Source organism: Phaethon aethereus (genome assembly GCF_964289735.1).
Source record: "Phaethon aethereus genome assembly, chromosome: 7".
Lineage (NCBI taxonomy): Eukaryota > Metazoa > Chordata > Aves > Phaethontiformes > Phaethontidae > Phaethon > Phaethon aethereus.
The window spans coordinates 39383657-39404395 of record NC_138583.1 but is presented as its reverse complement, the minus strand read 5'-3'; positions in this window follow the sequence as shown (position 1 = coordinate 39404395).

Sequence of the window (20739 nt, the reverse complement as noted above, 5' to 3'; positions counted from 1 at the left end):
AATTTACAACTATACATATCATCTAACGTGTTAACCAGGTGTTCCAGTGTTATTGTTTGAAATTCTACCTAGGTTTAAATCAAATGAAGAAAAGCCAAAAGTCCAATTAAAATCCCACATTGCCTCTTTATCGTGTGTAGGTGAAAGACATTTGTTATAGATTTAATGGCAGAAATCTCATAAAATTTTAGACCATCCTCTTTTCTTCCCAGTTTCTTGTTTCTCGCTCAGATTCTCACAGCTTACTGGCATTTCCTGTTCTTAGCTGTAAAAAAAATAGAATAAATCTAGGAATTTCTGGCTTAATTTTAGTAGCATCCTGGACACTCCAGCAGAATTTGACAATTGAGTGTTGTCATGGGATATTAAAATCCTGCAGTGGGCCCATTTAAGCTATTATTTCATAGGCTGTCCCTTAATCAGTTCCATCCCTCAGCTGTGCACTCTTTGCCAACATGTGTCTATTTTATTTAATAGTTCAGTGACAACAAATTTATGTTGCTAAGCTCCAAAAAGTAAACCTTACCAAAATACCTCCCCAAACTGCCTTCACAGACATCCACCAAAGTAATATGGAATTCGGTTGTCTTCACTTGGCCGTAATTACTTCCAGACCCAGGCTGCCTATCTTTGTCTTTGGCCATTTTTCTCATTCCACCCCAGCCCAGAAATAGTGGTGTTTCTTTACATTTATGGTTTTCTACTTAGATTTCATTGTCACCCACCCCTCCTACCTTTTGATTTTAGCAGACCTTGACATTTAACTAGTGACCTAGCTCTCCCTCCAAATACATGTTTTCTTCTCTGTTTGACAAAAGACTTGGGTTTTCAGTGCCCAATAAAACAAATTAATTTTCTTTCTGTGAGACAACCTTCCCCACCCCCCTTCTTTTCTCAGGCATTAAAACTGGGACAGTGAAAAAAGTCACTGTTGCCTCGCTAATTTGAAATCCATCGAATAATATGATAAATGAGATCCATTTTTTGTACAGAATTAGTGAAACTGGCAAAAAATAAATGTGTCAGTTACAGCACATCTGTTCTCTTTTACGCTTTACTTAAGAAAATAATTCTTGCCAGATTTTACCCACCCATAATAATTACACAATTTTTACAGATGTAGTTTGTAACAGCTTCACTTTGGTCCAAAACCTTTAATATGACTTGCAATGAATTTACTTCTTGGCTTGCACTTTATTATGTTTTTGCAATAAAAGGGCTGAGGTAAAGTTATTTGTTTCCAGCTCTGCACCTTTTACTAACATTTTTATAAACAAAACTGCTAGGCTAGAAATGATTGTTGCTGTCATCACCACCGTTACTATTGCAATTACTACACATTTTGTGTTTGGACATTTAATTTGGCATTTGCTTGGAGTCTGTTTTCCTTGTTCTTAATTATCTGTTCTTTGGGAGCACCAGACGAGCGAGAAGGGTACTCACGCATGTCCAGCTGCAAGCGATAAAATATCATGACTTCCATTGATATTTAGAGACAACAGTACTAATTATTGGAAATGGGTCCTGGCTATAAAATTTCGAGCCCGCTCCAGAAATCTCTGCGTTTCAGGAGTGTTAGGGCCTACGGCTTTGATTTGGCCCGTGGAAACACAACTCGAAATCCAAAGTTCAGGCCACTTCCATGGCAGGGACTCGGTGTGGGCCAACCTCTAATTGTAACAGCATGGCAGGCAGTGCCACCGTCCGTAGGCTCTGTCTCGCATTGACAACGATTTGCAAAACTTTATAAATCAGATGCAAATATTTTCAGCTGCTGAAACCCGCCATAAAATACCCTGGCCTTAGTCCAAATGAATTCTGACATCCAATTTTTTAAAAGGGGGGGAGAAAAAAAAAAAGAAAGAAAAAAAAAGGAACAAGAAGTTGCAGTTTCCTATCAAAAGCAGATAGGATGTATCAGGTTTCGTTTTCAGGGCCAGATACTTAAAAAAATTGATTCGTGGGGAACAGCACGTTATCTCGTGAGCAGAACCAGCCCAGTATCTCTGCTTTGGAAGAAGACGCTCTGTTTAATTAAGAGGCATATGCGGAGTAGTGACCGCAAACTTATTTTGATCTCATAAATTAAACTTTTATTGCTTTTAAAGGGGAGGGGTGACAAACGGAATAGACGGGATATTCCCAGCGATCACTGAGCATATGCATTCGCTATCCATATAGATCGCTGCCGCACTGACCGATATTATTGTTATTATAATTCATGGCATAAACTGTAGCCACTCGCAACTGCTACGCGCTGCACAGCCCAATTAAGAGCAACAGAAACGACTACATTTAATGGGTCCGATGACATGATAATGCGTTCAAAGGGTCAGTGCCCTACATTGCACATCAATGGCAGTTGACACACTGTTTTTTAATACTACCACTTAAATATGCATTAGAGGTTTAAAAGCAGCATTGAAGTAATGAGAAGGGTTAGACTTAAACTTATAAGTGCAAGTAAAGTGTGACCTGCAAATATAAGTGTTGATAAATTCAGGGTAGGGTTTTTTTTAAGCGTAAAGGCACTTTTAAGATTTACGTATTTTTAATTTTGTGCTCCTGCAAAACCCAAGGCATTCACTGAGCTCACTCAAAGCGGCAAAGCCTTCACCAGATGAGGCCTGGGCTTTTTCACTCACAATACGATGGCACCGTGCCCATAAATGTGTGTGATTTTTTGAAACAGAGTTTAGGAAACCGTTCAACGTGCAATCACGTCGTGAAATAATACCTTGTCACAGCACGCTAGGCAGCTGGGCACAGCTCCCTTCTAACCCCCGACCCGAACCCCGTCCTCACGCAAACGTTCTCAGTCCCTTTTGCGGCACCTGCAGAAGACGCAAGCGGTGGCGACATCCAGGGCCCCCTCGCAGGGCTGCCCCGGTTCCAGGAGGGTTCCCACCCCATCAGGAGTGGCTTCACAGCTTGCCAAAGTCTTCTGGTGGCACTGGGCTCTTAGGTCTCTTGGGGTTGCTCGTTAAGCTGCTCCCACTGGTTTTTCATGTCAGTCTGGTTTTTTTCTTTTTCTTGCAGATAGTTTAGACACCTAATCAGAACGAAATAAGGGCGGAAGCACAGGGTGAGTTATTGGGGGCTAAGAGGCTTGTGGTAGCACGATCAGTTCCAGTTGTTAGAAGTGGGACACTAAGGCCACGGGAGTCAGGTGGCATCAAATAGGATCCGTACAGAGCGACGTGTCCTCCAACCCTCTCCTCCGCTCAGCTGCCCCACGGAAATTAGGCAAACTCGCTGCAGGTCCTGCAACCTTCGTGGGGTTTTCTGTGACGAGGCAAATCCAGCTCTGAAATCCAAATTGTCTCCTCCCGGCCTCGGCCAGGCTGCGGCGCCCGCAGTGCAGATGGGCAGGGCTGCGGGGGTCCATCGGTGAGCACCAACCCCTGGACTCACTTTTAATCAAAACCAAACAGAAAAGGGGGGGAAAAAAAAAAAAAAGTATATGTAATATTTTGGCTGTCGAATCATTTTTTAAAAAGCCGACATCGTCCCTATAATCCCATCTGAACCTTGTGTGCATGCGATTTAAATATGTTAATAATCACTCCCTGCTCCTGTCATTTAATCTTTTTTTTAAGTTGTTTAGCCAGATACTGGAGCCGGTCCAGTTCCCTTTCCAGCTGAGCCCTTTCTCTCGCACCACACGAGCACATTGTAGCGATCATTTTTCGGAGATAACGGAGCGTATTAGCTCTGCGAATACTTACAGTGCTCATTACACTAACCCCCTTTATCCGGCGCCGGCGCGTTGCCGCGGCTAACTCTCTACCCGAGCCCGAGCCCGTGCGGCACAAAGACAGTCTTTGGTGATGTGGCGGCGGCACGTCTCCAGAGCGACGCGCGTACCTTCCTCCCCCATTTACGGGAGGAACCGGCTGTAATGAATTTAGATGATATGCAGCTCTACTACGCTGCTTAATTCACTCGGTGGCCTTGATGTTACAGGAGATGAGCAAAGGGACCGGGGGTAAATCCAGTTGACTTGGTGTTAAAGTTAACATTAACAACAGTAGCAGCAAGCTCCCGGTGTTCGACTGTCACTGACCCTTCAACACGACTCAAAAGCGCTGTGATTCCCATATTTCCCCTGCTAAAGCAAATACAAGCCCGAACGGTAGCGCGCGGTTGGTTTTGAGCGTGCCCTGCGCTGGGTGGTCTGGGGACTTATCCTACTTCCCATCTCATTTGCCTGCAAACGCCTTCACCTTGTCAGGGCCAATAATTATCCGGCCAGCGATGCTCAGAGCTGCCATTCCTTAAGATTGGATGAGATTGAAGAGGCTGAGGCTCGGCTCCTCTGTGCATTTTCTCCGTCAGTTAGTGTATACACTGGGGGCCCGGCGAGCCCTACAGCAGAGCTACACTAACTTTCTCTCCCCTTCCTTATTATGGAGCTTAATAACAGCAGGCAGTGTATTAATATGTAAGAGATCAAGAGATTATTGATTAGAATCACTTGGCTAATATCCCCTGTCTGTCATGTAGTTCAGCAGCCCTTTCATGATTTTTTGTGTCAGTCCATTTAAATATTCATGACAGAGTTGCTTTGTACCTCCACGGCTGAATTTCTAATTAATCTGTCAAAAGAAATACAATATGCCCCTAAGCCTTATTATTATAAGGGTCAGCTGAAACAGAGCTGGCCTGGCTAGGCCTAAGGGGTAATTAATTATAACAATGCGGTGTTTACCTTCGTCGGTACCTGCGGCCTAAATGAGTGCTAAATTAGACTCAAACCACTTCAGTCCGTGTTTGAAGCACCCCGATATGCCAGACTAAATCATAATGATGGGGAGGAGAGAGCGGAGAGCCGCTCCTGTGTAACAACATAATCAGCAATTATAGCTAGGAAATGGGGAGAAGGGGGAATTTTATCTCATTAGAAGAGCCCGAGCAGAAAGTTTTTTTTTCTGTCACCAGCTCTTTTCTTTCGAATTCAAATGATCCCACTCTAAAGGTGAGGGATCTCAAATTTAATTCCAGTGCAGAAAGCTGGCCTAATTAGTGGTATACTTTGGCTAAAATATGAATGACATTTGCTCCAGCTTGCAGCGGCCTATTAATAGAGGGTGTCAGAGTGAAACATTAAGTGTATCATTCTTCTGTCAATTTATTTCTGTCATTATTGTTTCTTTATTTCCTCTGCCACATTATGGTCACTAATTTCTTCTCACTTTTATGAGATTCTTAATGTGGGCCTTTAATGAACTCCAAAAACTCAACCACAACTCTGAAATTAAAATACTAGTCTCCTGTCAGTGTGACGCGACAGAGTAAAACTTGAATAGTATCATTCTTCTGTCAATTTATTTCTGTCATGATTTTTCTTTATACCCTGCCACATTATGCCCACTAGTTTAATTCCCTTTTTATGTGACTTGTTAATGTGAATTTTAGGTGGCTTTTAATCACCTCCAAATTTGTAGAATATCACAATAAATCATAACTGTATCCCCTCTTATGACAATTTATTTCTGTCATTATTTTTTATTTCTCCTTCCTTATTACAACTCCTAGTTTCATCTCCTCCTCTGTGACCTTTACCTAGTTGCATTTTGAAAAGGGAGCGCAGCCAAAGTTGGCTCTTTTGCAGCACCGCGGCGGCGGCGGCGCGGCGATGCTCCGCCCGTCCCCACCGCGGCACCGGCCGTGCCGTGGCTCCGGCGTCACCCGCGGAGCCACACGGCGGGGTGGGTGGCTCGACATAGCCCGACGGCGGGAGCCGGCCCCCGCATCGCCCTTTGCTTAAGGGGTGGCTCTTGAGTAAATGAGGTTTCATTAATGCTATTGATTGGGGCCAGCCTGATTCATCTGCCTAATGAAAAGGTGTAATTAATGGGTGCTGCCCCGCTTCCAGCGATCGTTGAGGGACCATACAGACCCCTCCACGCTGCAGCACCAGGAGGTAACGTGGGGTGTTCGGCATCTGCGGCACACCCTGTACCTCCCTTTCCAGCGACGTTTGAAGAAGAAAGCGTCTTCAGCAAACACGGAAACTTACACCCGTTCTTGGGTAGCCACTCACAAAAATACCTTGGTGTTTTCTCCATTTTTTCCTCCCTCAAATAACCGAGCATCTAAACTTCAGCCTGGCTGAAGAGAAGATGGAGGAATCCCTAGCCAGACTTTTGAAACTGTGCGTAAAGCATCTGTAAAGGATGAAAAAGGAGATGAGGGGGACCTTTTTCCCCTGAGATAATTGCAACCACGATCATTCGCAGACCTTTCCTTCTGCTCAGAGCTGCATTGTCTCTCCACGTCCCCGGCGGGTGATGCCAGGCAGTGGCTTCCCTTTATTTTCATGAAAACAGAGAGTGAGGAAACTCGCAACATGCCACTGTCACCGCAGATCTGTCACGTGTGGCACTCCAGCCTGAGAAATGGCCCTCTGAAGGGCTCCAAAAGGAGGTGGAAGTCATCCCAGTGGAGCTCAGGCCATCACACATCACTGTTTTGACATTTTCCCAACTGTCCCTGCTGCCTGCACTCCCAGCGTGCAGGAGAAATCTGAAGCACCTCATGAAGTCAACCCCAAATATCTCAGCTAGAGTAAGCAAATGGGCTTAAAGTCTCGCCCCAGGGTGGTGGGGTCTGCCAGGAGAGAGACCCCTTTCCCGGGTATGTGGGGTCACATCAACGAAGGAGACTCGAGAGGAAAATCGGATGAGCCTGCGTTACGCTGCGGATGCAAGCAAGCGGCAAGGAGGTAGCTAAAATATGAATACGCTAAGACAATATTGATTTGGACTGGATTTTGGATTTAAAGGTACTGACTTTCTCATTAAATGGTCTGGAAAAGCGCACAGAGGCTGTGCTGGTGAAGCACTGCTGCTTTTGGCTGGCGTGGACCCAAGCCTGCTTTGCCTTGCTCTGGCAAAATTGCCCGCAAAGACCCAAGGGTCTGACCTTCCTGGGACCGTGTGAGGTCCTGGGGACACCAGAAGGACATTTTATTCCTGTTCTACTGGGGGTCAGATGTCACCTGTGCATGCCGCGCTCCTTTTCGACCAGGATAAAGTGAACAAATTGCACAGAGGAGAATTCTTCTGAGAAGCGTGACACCGTATTTCCTGCACCTGTCTGCTATTTCTAAACTGATAAGAAATACTACGTCTTTATGCTCCAGCCGACCGTTAATTAGGCGGTGGTGTGTGGCGTGCATACGCAGGACGCTCTCAACAGCGGCAAGGACCCGTCCCAGGTATAGACCTGCTAAAGGATGTTAAATGACCGTAAGACTTAACTCTACTCATATTTACCTTTTTCTAGAAGCTTAAACACTTTGCCTGAGAAATATTTTTTTCTGAAAATATGCAAATACATGCCTTGGGAGCAAAATGTCGTGAGCAGTGGGCATCAGCCTACTTGGGCACCCCGTGCAGTCTGCAAGAGCTGGCTCGCTCAGGGCAGGGATACCCTGCATTAGTTGCTTCGAAATCAAACTGCATGGGTACGTTTCATAAAGTCATCTTTAAATTTTGAGCTAGAGAACCCAAAAAGGCACGGGAGCTCTATACAACAACTTGATTTTGAGATCCATTAAATCAGGCTGAACAGGATCTGTATCTGTAATGTCACATTAACAAAGCTAACGATTCCTATTCCTAGGCTATCTATAGCCTGTTAAAGCATGAAAGTCCTGTAATTTCATAAAAATCCCAACTATTCAAATTTCCATACAGCGGTGCTTTTGTATCTAATTTAAAATGAGTAACAAGCTTACTCCATACATACAACAGATCATTAACTTGATAAGATACTAGTAGCATATTAAGTGAATATTGTTTCATGCTAGCAAAACAAATACAGAATAGAAATTTGCTAATGCAAAAGATTTTTTGTATCATTAGGAGTGGGTCATCTTTTGGTGTTCAAATAAGTAAACTGAATTCCATCACTGAGCACTCCATTTTTTTCCCCCCGACTCTAATTGAAAACAAAAGCACAAGATGGAAAATGGTCCATACAAATGCGAAAGGCGTAGGTCAGATTATTTTAATCTTTTTTTTTTTTTTTCTTTTTTGGAGGGTGCAATTATCTGAGACATTAGCTTTTATAATTTTATTTCTCCTTTTGTATTTCCAGCCATGCCAATTCTTAATGTGAAGGACTGGTTTCGCATTTGGTAGAGTCTGTTTGCCTCTCTTTCAATATTTGTCTAAATAAAAGTATATTTTAAAACTATAAAGCCTGTATCAGTAACATGCATATTAATTTTAACTACAAAAAGGCCCAAACTTTCTATCTAATTTCATATTAAAGCGCTCTTTAAAATTCTAGCACACTGGAGGGAGAAAAACAGTAACAAAAATATTTACACATGGGGTGTTTCTTAAAGAATGAATTATAATCATCTCAGAAAAAGGGCCTAGAGGGGGAACGTACCGAGAGGACTGAGGCTGGCGGTGTGGGAAATGTATATATGTGCAGGCAAAAGCACATGTCCCCGCACGCTCTTCATACACAACTGCGCTGGCAATGTTTGTAGCCCTTCCCCACGCGACCACCACAGGGCTACAAACATTGTAGTTTGTTAGTATTAAGAGTTAGTTAGTTCCTTTGTCTTTCTTCACCAGTATTTTGGGTATTTTTTGCAGGAAGGTTGATCGGCCGGGTGTTGGAAAGAGTGTTGGAAGCGCTGCTTCCCCGGGCTGCAGGAGGACGGGGCCCTTCGGACACGAGCAGCGGCTCAGGATCACCCTGCAAGTGCAGAAGGTGCCCCGGAAAGCACCTCTGCCAGCTCGCTTTAGGGGTTTCCTTTCCAGCATGACAAAATTTCCAATGTATTCCCTTTGATAGCTGTATTTAACGGGCTAATTTCTGCTAGGCATCAGAAAATTGCTTAAAAAGATGACGGGGGAGACGGTGGACAGAGCTACGGAGCTTCTGTGGGTTTTTAAATTCTGTCAGCTGGATATTGACTGACTTTCTAATGCACACTCCTCTAATTCTTAATTAGAATGACATAGCTAATTAATAAGTTTTTTCCAATTATAAATTAACTTAGGATCAGAACTCTGGCTTTGCATGTAATTTCCTATAATCGCTAAAGCTACTGCAAAAACATGTCTCCTACCAACCGTAACTTTTTTATTTAACACAGACAGACAAGTTCTCACTGGGTTTAAATTTTACAGCAAATTATCTCTGTTGGGATTTATGAAGGGAAATTAAAAAAAATTCAGAAGAGTTTTCTCTTTTCTTTTTTCTTTTTCTTTTCTTTTTTTAATGCTTCTTCCTTTCTTAAACAAAATAGCATCTCTTAATGGACAATTTCTTTCCGAGATATAAAAGGAATTCATCTTAATATTTTAATGTTATTACAGCGAAGGAAGAAAGAGAGCAGGTGATAATTCGTTTTTTCATAACTGTTACCACCTTTTCATGGTTTCTGCAAAAATGATTTGGGAGGATCCCGCATGCTGCTCATTTATAGAATCTTAACTGGAGAGACACTTATCTCTTTAGTAATGAACCAGTGTAATTAAAGGTGGGAATGTGGAAGAGTTCAGGCACTGGCAACATGTCACATAGTTGGCTGCTGCAATTCCTCAGTGGTTTATCAAAGACTACTCCTTTAATATGGAGATTACACTTATGTACTTGTCTGAACTTGAAAGGCATTTGCCTAATTTACTTATTAATGAGATGTAAATCTATTTGTACGGCACGTCACAAGTTTCCCGAAATCGCTGCTACTTAACCGGTGATAAACCCTATGATTTAAACGAAAAATAATACATTTAGCTTTCCACATTCATTCTGTTAAAAATTGATATAGTCTATGTTAAATTTATTAATATTGCTTGCTGTCATTCAGTTTGCAGCTCTTACTGAAATATGACTTGACAGCGGCCGCATTAAAGATGTATGCCATTGTATTCAACAAAGATTAATGAAGCCCGGTAAAAATAGCTGTAAAAGAGAAAGTGATCCGAATGTAAAATCAGTGAATTAAATGAGGCCTTGCATACCATTTGTTAATATGCATGAGGAGGGAGGCAGCGAATGAAAATGTCTCCCTGCAAAGTTCATTTGGGAATGTTTCAATATTGTCTGAATATCACCAAACTATTGAACAGCGGCTTAATAGAGCCCCGTGTACCGCCGAGGTCCGTGCGCGTGTGCCCTGAGAAAGGCTGGAGACAAAACCTGATTCACTTGCAAACAGAAGGGAAGCCTGCAGCGAAAATAATAATAATCTGAGCCTAATAATATAAATACATACAGGAGAGATGCCGGTTCTCCTTCTTCCCCCTGCTCCACCTTTCTCTGTCTGTCTACAGTGGAGGCTTTCTATATTAAAGCCACTTGTGATAGAGAGCTTTAATGCTATATGCCTCTTTTTGTGGAAGAATTGCATGCGGCAACACTTAAAAGGCTTAGATTCTCTGGATTTCTAAGAGGTTAATGTGTCTGTCTGTCTGGGTGTCACAGCTATTCGTACGCCGGGATCCGTGTGGCGAAAGACTTCACCGACTTCTTTGAATATTATTTTCAGAGACTGATTTATTTCAACAGCCCTCATTATAAAATGCTACTGAATTTATAACACACAGGTTAAGACTTTCAGATAAATTAGCGGTGACAGAAAATAGCATGCAGTAGTCACAGTGTAAACATGCTGTATTTATCAATCAGGGCACTAAGGTATTTTGACGGACTCGAGCTGTTGCTGATGAGCTTGTTTTCAGATTCGAACACTAAGTCAAAGATTTGCAGCAAAGACCATTCTGAAATATTTTGCTTCGGCAGTTTAAAAATGCATATTAATCTGGCTGCCCCTTTGGTAGTAAAGTAGTTAACGCACCCGAAAGACTGTCAGCTTGGAGGCAGTTTGGAGGTATAATGCACACACGTATGGTGTAAAAGCTTGCAGAAAAGCTCTGCCTAAAGCATAAACTTTGTCCCAAAAGAAGGAACACCGGTGTCCAGACTGAGCGCCGTTCGGAGGGATTTCTGTTACGAGGCTCGGCTTCGTCACCCGCTGTTGCAGCCTCCACAGGTAGCCCGGCGTGGGGATGCGGATGGCCCCCACGCCCCACGCGCAGGGGGTTCTGCCTCCCCCAGTTTCGCCGAAGGGGAAGGGGATGGAGCCTGGAGTGGCTCTTCTGGTCCAGGGATGAAGGGAGGAGGGAGGCACCGAGCCACGTGCTGCCGCAGGCTGGAAGTGGTCTCCAGCGAGCCGCACGCAGCCCCCTCCAGCTGCCGCTAACGGCATTTGGAAAAGAAGTCTTTACATTTAAGGACGTGGGGTGCTCGAGTCTTTGTTTTTGAGGTTCTGCAGGACACCGGATCAGATCAGCCCACTTCGTTTTGTCCCAAATTAGTGAGGCAAGTGGCAAACACACCTGCTAACTTAACAGATGGGATTTCTTATTAAAATTATTAAAATTTTGCATTCGGAGAAAAACTTTCTCTTTTGTAAAATAAATTGTTTCATGAAACAAAGATTGAAAAGAAGTCCAGTGTGTGTGTGTGTGTGTGTGTGTATGTGTGTATGTGTGTGTATATATATATTTTTTTTTAAAAATTCCCTACCTATTTGTTTCCATCTTTTGCTGTTTCTGAGACATGGTAAGGTTTGGGCAAAGCAGTATTGGGTTCCGTAATGCTTTTGTATTAATTACAAAGAAAAATCAACTGGGAAGAGACACAGGTCCAAGTGTTGGGATTTTTAAGTTTTGTTTGTAGTCTCCATTTAAAAATAAATTTTTGTGGTGAAAAATTTCCTACTTCTTTCTCCCATTGGGTGACCACCAAAAAGATGAGATGGTGGAACTACTCTTACTTTACTGTTTTTTTCTAAATAACTTTCAGATTATTTTGGAGAGAGCCTAGAAAGCATAAGGATCACAGGCTCAGGCCTATGGATAAGTCTAGAATTTTACAAAAAAAGAGTATATATGGTACGGTATTGAACAGGGGATGACACGAGAAATTGCTTTTTGCAACCCAATGTCCTTCAAATGTCATGTTTGAGAAAACTCCTGATATCCATGGAATATCTGCTTCTGCCTCTGCTTAATTAAGAACATTTGTCTAGTTGCAAGACTTTAGTTCATCAAGAGTAGGCATTAAAAAAAGAAACAGCAAACACCCAATGGGGGAAGAAGCAAGAGCCTGCCCTTTGGGTTCCCAGCTCTCCCTGATATAACTAATTAAAACCATTCATAAGGCAACCTGCAGTAATGGCCAGACACAGGCTACTCTTGCTCGACTTCGGCTGCAGCATTAGCACCCTGTGGAATGACCTATTTTCTTCCCTAGTCCCTTTTTCCTCTGAACGCAGTGTAAGGTAATACTAGGAGAAGACAAGGCCCTGTATAATGGAGCAGCACGATTAGTATGAAGTTCCTCATGCTTTAATCTCATCTCTGCTGCCTTTTCTATGCAACCCACCTGAAAGGCTGGTCACTGCTCATGGACACCCATCCCCTTGGTCATGCTTTCTTCCTGTCTCCAAGGGTGTGCATCCAAACCGCCAGCAATGGGGACAAAACTATTTCTTTATTGTGTTTACGAAAAAAGATGAGGCAGCTAAAATATAACAAAGTACCTTCCTGCAGTAATACCACAGCACTGGTAAGCAAACACTCCTGACTTCTGCAGCATCTCACGGAAATGCCGTATTGCTTTTGAGGTGACAAACGAAGCTCTGCAAGGGGGAAAAGGAAGGAAAAGTCTTGAAAGTTAGAATTAGAAAGGCTAAAAAAAAAAATGTTAACTTGTGTAATGAGAAAATTTTTATTCCAGCAACAAGACTTAACCGTTCTTTGAGAATGAGAGCAGAAAGGGAAAAAACAACGGCAGGATCCCTCCCTCTTCACTATGAGCAATGTCTTTTCTTGGGGATTTTGTTCCCCTTTAACCCGCTCGAGCTGCAGCCCCGTGTGACGAGCCGCGCCACCGAGGCCAGGCAGAGGGAGACGGGCAGCGGCAGCAGCACTGGACGGCTACGCAGGAGAGGTGAAGCTCCTGGTGCCGCTCGGCTTCAGCGGGAAGTGAAGCCAAGATCACTATCTAAGGCCCTCAGATAGCTCTTTTCTTCTCCAAAGCGGATGCCTCTTCGTAGTTTTGTGTTTAAGTAAGAAATCAGGAACAGTGAACTGAGACTGTGGAAAACATGCCAACGGAGCAAATCCCCCACCCCGGGCGGCAGATGCGCACAGCCGTTGGGCCATTATGGGGAGCAATAACGGAGAGTACACCGCTGACAATCTGTCAAACAAAACCTCCAACACGTGGCCCTTCAAGTATTTTATTTTGAAATAATTCCCTTCTTGATCCTCACACGGTTTAGGTAACAATATCATAGGAGACAAGGTACTTCAATATATACCCAGTTCTTGTGGTGCTGTGAATCACGTTGGCTTTGGCTTTTACTCTTTGGTGTCTGCTGGAGGAGCTCGAGCGGCCTGCGCAGGTGCCGTGCTGATGGCAGCCCCGCAATGTTTCAACCCTTGCCACCGCACACGGTCAAATTTTGCCTCTTTCCTTGGGGAATTTTACAGAGGTTTGTTTAGATGAAGACCTTTTATACTTTCATATTGTGAGTTTGGGGTTTTACAGATATATTTATGTTGTTATTATTTTGGAAAAATGGAAATGCATGCCAGACCTTTGGGACAGATCCCAGCCCAGCACCACATCGCAGCGGGGAAGAAACCACAACTCCATAGCAGATGTCTCCGCTGAGCAATGCAATGCCAAAGGTGGTGGCCAGGACCCCGATCATTGCGGTGTCTTCAACACACGCCTCCCCTCTTCCCACCCCCAGCCCCCTCAGCATGATGCAGAATGTATGCAGCATATCCTGCGCTTGACAATATCCATGGGCCTCCTCTTGATGTCTTCTTGGGGCTGCCAGTAGACGTCCGTATAACCCTTTGAAGTCTCCCAATTCCTGCAAAGAGTACCCCAAAGGCATGATCAAACACCACATCACCGTCACCCCACATCAGAGTTGGCCCCCACAACTTCCCTCTTACATTTGAAATGGGAAAGTGGCTCAAAAAGGAAGGAGGGGGAGAACACCCTGATCTGTGATTTTCTGGACAATCCTGAGGTCTGTTGTTTGGTTGATTTGGTTGCAAAGCAATGGCAAAGGCAAACACAACAGTTTGCATCGCCTTTGGCTTGGAAGGTGGGGGTTTGTTTTCAACACTGGTTTGCTGCAAAAAGCTCCCCGTGTCAAGCCTATGGTAGAAGCTGTGTCTCCTCACTTGTGCAGCAGCACAAACATACCAGCAATGATAATAACTCTCCATTTATTTTGTTGCAGCAATTTCATTAATTGTAAACCTGTTCACTGACAATGAGCAATCGCAATGGGTTTGTTTACAAATAGGTTTAACACTGAAGATGGTGCCTGTATAAAAAAGGTTTTTCAACAGAAATGTTAGTCCCTGGAGTGGAAAATAACCCCTAAATTCCACTAGTAAAATTTTAATTTTCAAAAATGTTACACATTTACTATAAATAGCTGTCATCTGTCAAATAAACGGAGCAAGTCCTGGGAGCCTCCCTATCAAAGGAGACCATTTCGGAGGCAGCCTTTGTCTTAAATGGGTCTGTAGACATGGCTTGTGTTGGTTTTTGAGTAATCCCAGCCTGTTTATAATCTCATCTATTTCATGGAGAGGATATGAAAATAGCTCCCCACTGTATGAAAATTATCTATATTCCAGTGCAGACAATATAGTCAGTCTATTGAAAATAATGGAGTGAACTCAGCTACGCAGTTTATTTCAATGTCTAAAGTCTTTGCACATCATAATATCAAATAAACTCTGCTGAAAACATCATCCTCATATAATTGTATTATACAAGAGTAGTGTCACCTTTTGTTTAGAAGAGTACCATTACGCTTTTATGATATACTTTAAGGAGAACTAGATGGTACCATTGATTCTTGTACTAGCATTTTACATCAAAAGACCTATGTTTGCAGTCCAGGTCACAGAAATCACAAATGAAGTGAATTTAATGGTCTAAGTTTGGTCTCCAGAGAACAACAGAATAGTTAGTACCATCATAAAGTCTGACAATGTAGCCCTTTTGGCAGGTTTTTGTTGATAATAGGCTTGAACTGCAATCTTTTCACCATGGTATAAGAGGATCTGTTAAAGCAGGCTTCAGATACACTGGAAGAATAAAGTAGGGAAGGCTGCAAAGCACAATATTGTGCACACCTGCACCATACCTAGAGTAAGGTTAATGCAGTAATATCTGTGTGAAAACTGCCTCACCCCCACATTAAAAGCAGCTTATCATTAGGGATTACCTAGCCACTGCACCAGCTGCAAGTCTTTACTTAAAGACTTAAAGGTAAAGCTCTTACAGTTCCCAATCCAGTGACATTTGCAGCTCACTATAATTTATTGAATATCTTCCAAAGAGCAAACACAGGATTTCTCTTGGTACTGTTTTAGTTGGGTTGTAAACGCTTGCCATTTACCAAGAGAAAAAAAATAAAGGCAGGCACATTTACACTTTTGCAAAGCATCATGTAATATTTTGAACCTGTCTTTTCATGCTGACTCTTTTCATGTTCAATCTAAACACTGTTTACTCATTTAAAGTCTTGTTATAGCTCAGCTGTGAAGTACAGTGCATGCACACTTTCAAAGCTTTCATAAGAGCACCTCATTCCCAGGTTTCATTAGGAAGACCCGTGCTCGTCTGAAGAAAGTGTGAATTTTTAAAACTTCCCATAGCAGACATTCAGAAATGTTCCCCCTTCAGCACTTCATAGTCCTGTTACCGAGACCTTTAGAGACTTAATACAGTTCAGAATCTTGAAAAGAGAATTTATTCAGGTTATTTCCATTTATAAGGCATGCTGATCTATTGATGAAAATTAAAAGGAAATGGTTAAATAAGCCAAATTACACGCTGGGTGATGAAACATTTTCTTCGCCTTGCCAGTAACATACATGCAAATTATATTAATAGGCTATAATTATGTAAACTTTATTATGTGTGTTAAAGATAACATTAAAATTATAAGACAAATGACACTTAATCACCAATGGAGGGTAATGATAAAAGAGTCAGCAAAATTAACAGGCATCATCAAGATTGTTGTGGTTGCTACAGCTAGAGGAGTACAATGAGCCATACCATTTCATATAATAACACCACTTAACACTTACACAGCACTGGTCACCTTCAAACTGCTTTACAAACATTAACTAATTATTACACAAGCATTTGGGGGCTGCTCGCTAAATATGTGCCCTGACTGCAAACATTCACGCGCTGCACATGCTTAAAATAACTCATGAGACAGACGTTCAGCCAGTCTTCATCTCTCTGTCCTCCCCAAAACTGCTTCAGCAGACTGAATTTACCAGGGCAGCAGAGAAATGCATTGTATCCTATCGAATACGGAGGAGTAGGATGAAATCAGTGTGCCGGACCGGTCGCTTGGATGCACCGCCCCTTTAGAGTGATTTTTCTTGATAATTCATACCCAGAGCAGATTTTCAGCCAGGGCAAATTTTCATACTCGTGTTGACTGTCGTGGAGCTGTCCCCAGCCACAGCACCCAAAGCCAAAGTTCATGCATGTTGGGTTCTACTTTGCTTTCTTTTGCCCCGGTATGAAGATTTCCGCTCCACCAAACAGCTGTTTCGGAGGCTTATTCCTGTTTCCTGGCACTTGCAGAAGCAAGAACCCCCTAAAAAAGGGAGCCCGAAGCTCCGGCAAGCGGCAGCACCTCTGCTAAACTTGCATCAGCAGGACTCATCTGAATTTATCCTGGCTGATGGGGAGGACCCCAAATCCTCACTAATATGGGCAAAAAAGGTATTCTTGTGCTTTGGCAGCTGTGCCGAAATGTAAACTGTCCCTGCCTCAACGGGAGCTGATATTTCTGTTTGTGCAGGGTCTTCACTATAAATATTTTTGCTGCTGCAGAAATAACACTAATCACATGCTTATCAGCTCCTTATGGTGTCTCCTTCATTAGTGTCTTCATTGCCAAAAAAGCAAGAAAGACCGCAAATTCTCGAATGCTTTAAGAGTTCTGACAAGACATGACTAAATCCAGAAAACAAAAGTCTGAGTCCTTCAGATCACCTGGTACAAGCTTGCCCCAACAATTTTGGTTCCTCAGCAGAAAAATGAGATTTCAAGTTACAGCTATCATATAAAATCAACATCTGATCAAAACAGACTGGAAGACTTCCGAGTCCTCAGTGCCAAGCTGAGAAGTGGCATTTACATTGGCTCAGCCCTGGAACAGCACCCGCTTTAAATTAAACCCATCCCTGCGTCAAAATTTCTTATGCCAGATACTCCTGCACGTTCTCACCTCCTTGAAGTGGCCATGTAATCAATAATGCCATTTTTTTCTAGTTTCCATACAAGAGGGAGCACTGAAAAATGAATGGCTATTTAACAGTATCATCAGTACAGTTTTGGAATATAAAATCCTCTGAATACAAATCCAATATGCGTATCTTCAGGATTGTTATAGAAAGGAAAATATTCTGAATATTGAGTTTTACATCCCAAACAAGGACGAGCTGCATGGAGCAATATAAGTATTTCCTCAGTGTTCAAGCATTGGGGAAAGGGAAACTACTTGCTGACTGTAATCCCCTCTGAATAACAGCTGATAGGAGTAATAAAGATCATGGAGATTTTACTATAAAAAAACCTGCAAGACACACTGGTTCTTCAGAATCCAAAAAGTGACCTGGCTTCATTTTTGTGCTCAGTATTAATATTTGTAAGTGAATAATGCTGTTTATTTGTAACAGAGAGATTAAAAAGGCATTATTTATTTAGAATAAATCATTGCAGCATACTGAGGCACACGACAAGGTTCTCCTTGGCATATATGAGCAATTTATAAACACTCTGTTCAATGACAGGCTAAATTCAAGGATTAAACATGAACAGTAGTGAGGTATCACAGCTCTCTGAGTCTTCCAGGTTGTACTCAGCTTATAAAAGTATCTCTTCTCTGAAGGCATAATGTGCTCTTTAGTCAGAGCTTTTGTTTTCCTGCCTGTCCAAAATCACGCGGCACCTCGTTACACGCCAGGCAGATGGGCATTTTAATACTGCTGAAAGACCGAAACACAACAGCCTCGATTTGCTGATGTCTCCAGCTGCAATAAGCAGTTCTACATGTGAGCCTTTGATCTGTATTTTCTAAACTTCATAACAAAACTTCAAGAAAAAAAACTATTAGCTGCAAATTAGACATTCTCATGGAAGCCTAGAATTATTTTTCAGGACAGAGGGCTCAATTTCCCAATCTCAGGTGTATGATTAAAATCAATTAAATCACTCTTCCAATGTCAGCGGCAAGATTCTCCTGACAAATGAAATTATGCGAGAAAAGTGTTCTCTTCACTCTTCAACCCTTTCTCAGCATCACTCACATCCACAAATGAGATCAAAATTTTCAGCTCAGGGATTTCAGAGATATTTTCCATAAGAACATGAAAAATCCCAGGAACCCTATGTAAGTAGACTTTATAGTCTCTAGTGGCGAGATGCTGATGGCCTCTGTATGTTAGATATATTCATGACTAACTAAAATGAAAAGTTCGAGTGGAATTTAACCATTTGGGGACCACACTAGCATTTTTTTCATAAATTCAAGTTTTAATGGTAGAATTATGTACGAGACTCTAGGATACATGTAGTAACCTTTCTGTGTCTCTCGTCATTCCCAAAGAAGTCCCCGGTGTCTTTAACCTATTGAAAACCTGAATTTTATCAATGTCTCTCAGCTTCTTGCAGATACAAGAGCAGCAAAGCAGGCTAGACTTCAAATGACCACATCATTTGCGGAGGCCCTGAAGGGTTAATTGTTACTTACAGTAGTATTCCTTGGGACAAAACAAGGCGAGTTTTTTCCTAAAAAGTAGATAAATAAATCTTTTGACAAGAAACACCACTTGAAACACAGATATCTCATTTCCAGAGGTGTTCTGACGTGGCTGAACTGTACCTTCAACCAATTATTTACCTCTTAATTTGTTAAAACATATGGGCTTAGAGGTAACTTTGCCCATGAGGCGTACATCTATATTATATGCTTGTTTGGTTTGACTTCATTTTCCTTGGAGACTTGAACAAATGTTTTCCGCATTTCAGAAGTTTTTTTTTCCTCCCCTCACGTGTTCAAGGCAGCAGTGTTACATATGTATTTTGTTTCTTTTGACTGTGTTTAAAGAGGAGCTTGCTAATTTACAGTACGACCATCAAAGTGGAGCAATGTTTCAGGATGAGAAACGCAGCCTATTTATAAACCTGCGCGGGAGTGCTCACTCCATCCCAGCGACGCCCAATCCACCCCGGCCAGGTTGGGGTTTTGGTTTCTTTTCAAATCACTGCAAACAACCTGTTTCTCTGCAAAGCAGAAAATGAAGGATTTGTGTCTCGTCATTGAGTTTCCTGTTCTTCAGCATAAAAGAACAGAGCAACCAGCAAACTCCACATAAAGTGCCTGTTGATATCTTAGTGCCTTAGCACAGAATCACTTACTAAGCACTTTTTCCAAGCACTTGTCCTGCTAACGCGTTAAAAAATTAACCCAACAACAGAAGATTAGTGCAATGGTAATCGAAATACCATCATCCGTCTGGTAGGTGGTGTGTCTGGAAAAGTTGATAGGTGGGATGTCCCCTAAGTATTAACTGGTGTGTCAAAAGAGCCGACTGAAGATGCAGTTAGGCAAAGGAAATGCGAGAGGAAAAGGCCGCGAGGTCTTAAAGCCAACTGGCCAGTCTTATTTTGAAGTCCTGGTCAAATATTCACAACTGTTGAAAATTTATTGCAATTTAGTGTTAACATGGCTTCTTTCCATGAGACCTCTAAAAGCCCTGAAAAAAGAGAAAGGAAAGAGAGGGAGCTCTTTTGTATTGTCTCGTTTTCCTTGCCCTCCATTTCACATAAAACAATGAATTTGTCGAAGCATGGCTCCAATCAATTACGTTTTTAACTTTTCAGTCTCTCAGGCCTGTATCAAGACCCTCAAACCGGCGTACACCACGGTTGTGTCTCACAGGAAAGGTCTACACAAAGCTGCCTCCAAAGTGGGATTTATACAGCTTTGTCTAATTCTCCTATCTTCTTTTACTACAATATAGGGAAACTGGAACAAAATTTGATTGTTTTAAAATGGTAACATGATGATTGACATCCTCAAGGGGAAGAAAAGCTGGAAACCCACCAGTGGCAGGCTGGAGGCTGGAAGGCATCTTCTCCTTTCAGCTTTTGGGTGGTTTTTTTGTTTTGTTTTCTGTGCATGAAATCAACACCTCAAAGTGCTTTTTGGTTTTCCATTTGTTTATTCCAGCCATAAATATTTTATCACTTAAAAAGGGAAGCAATGTTTGCTTCTAATTGTTTTTGATTAAATATGCTAATTACTTTTTGGAATATTAATGACACATACGGTACTAAATGTTTTAATAATGCAATGAAATAAGCCAGCAAATATAACTACAAATTAACCTGAAACTGCTACATGGTTTTCATAATTTTGTGTTATAACAACACAAATCTAAAGGAAAATATCAATGACAAACTAATATTTCTTGCTTGCTATCTAGAGTTTGGCTAAACAAAAAACTAAACCAAACAAAATCCTTGAGTGAACAAAAAGCTACCATGCTTTGGCACCACTTTTCTTCGCTGCGGGACAAGGAGAACAAAAATAAAGCCCAACTGAATATGAGAACATCTCAC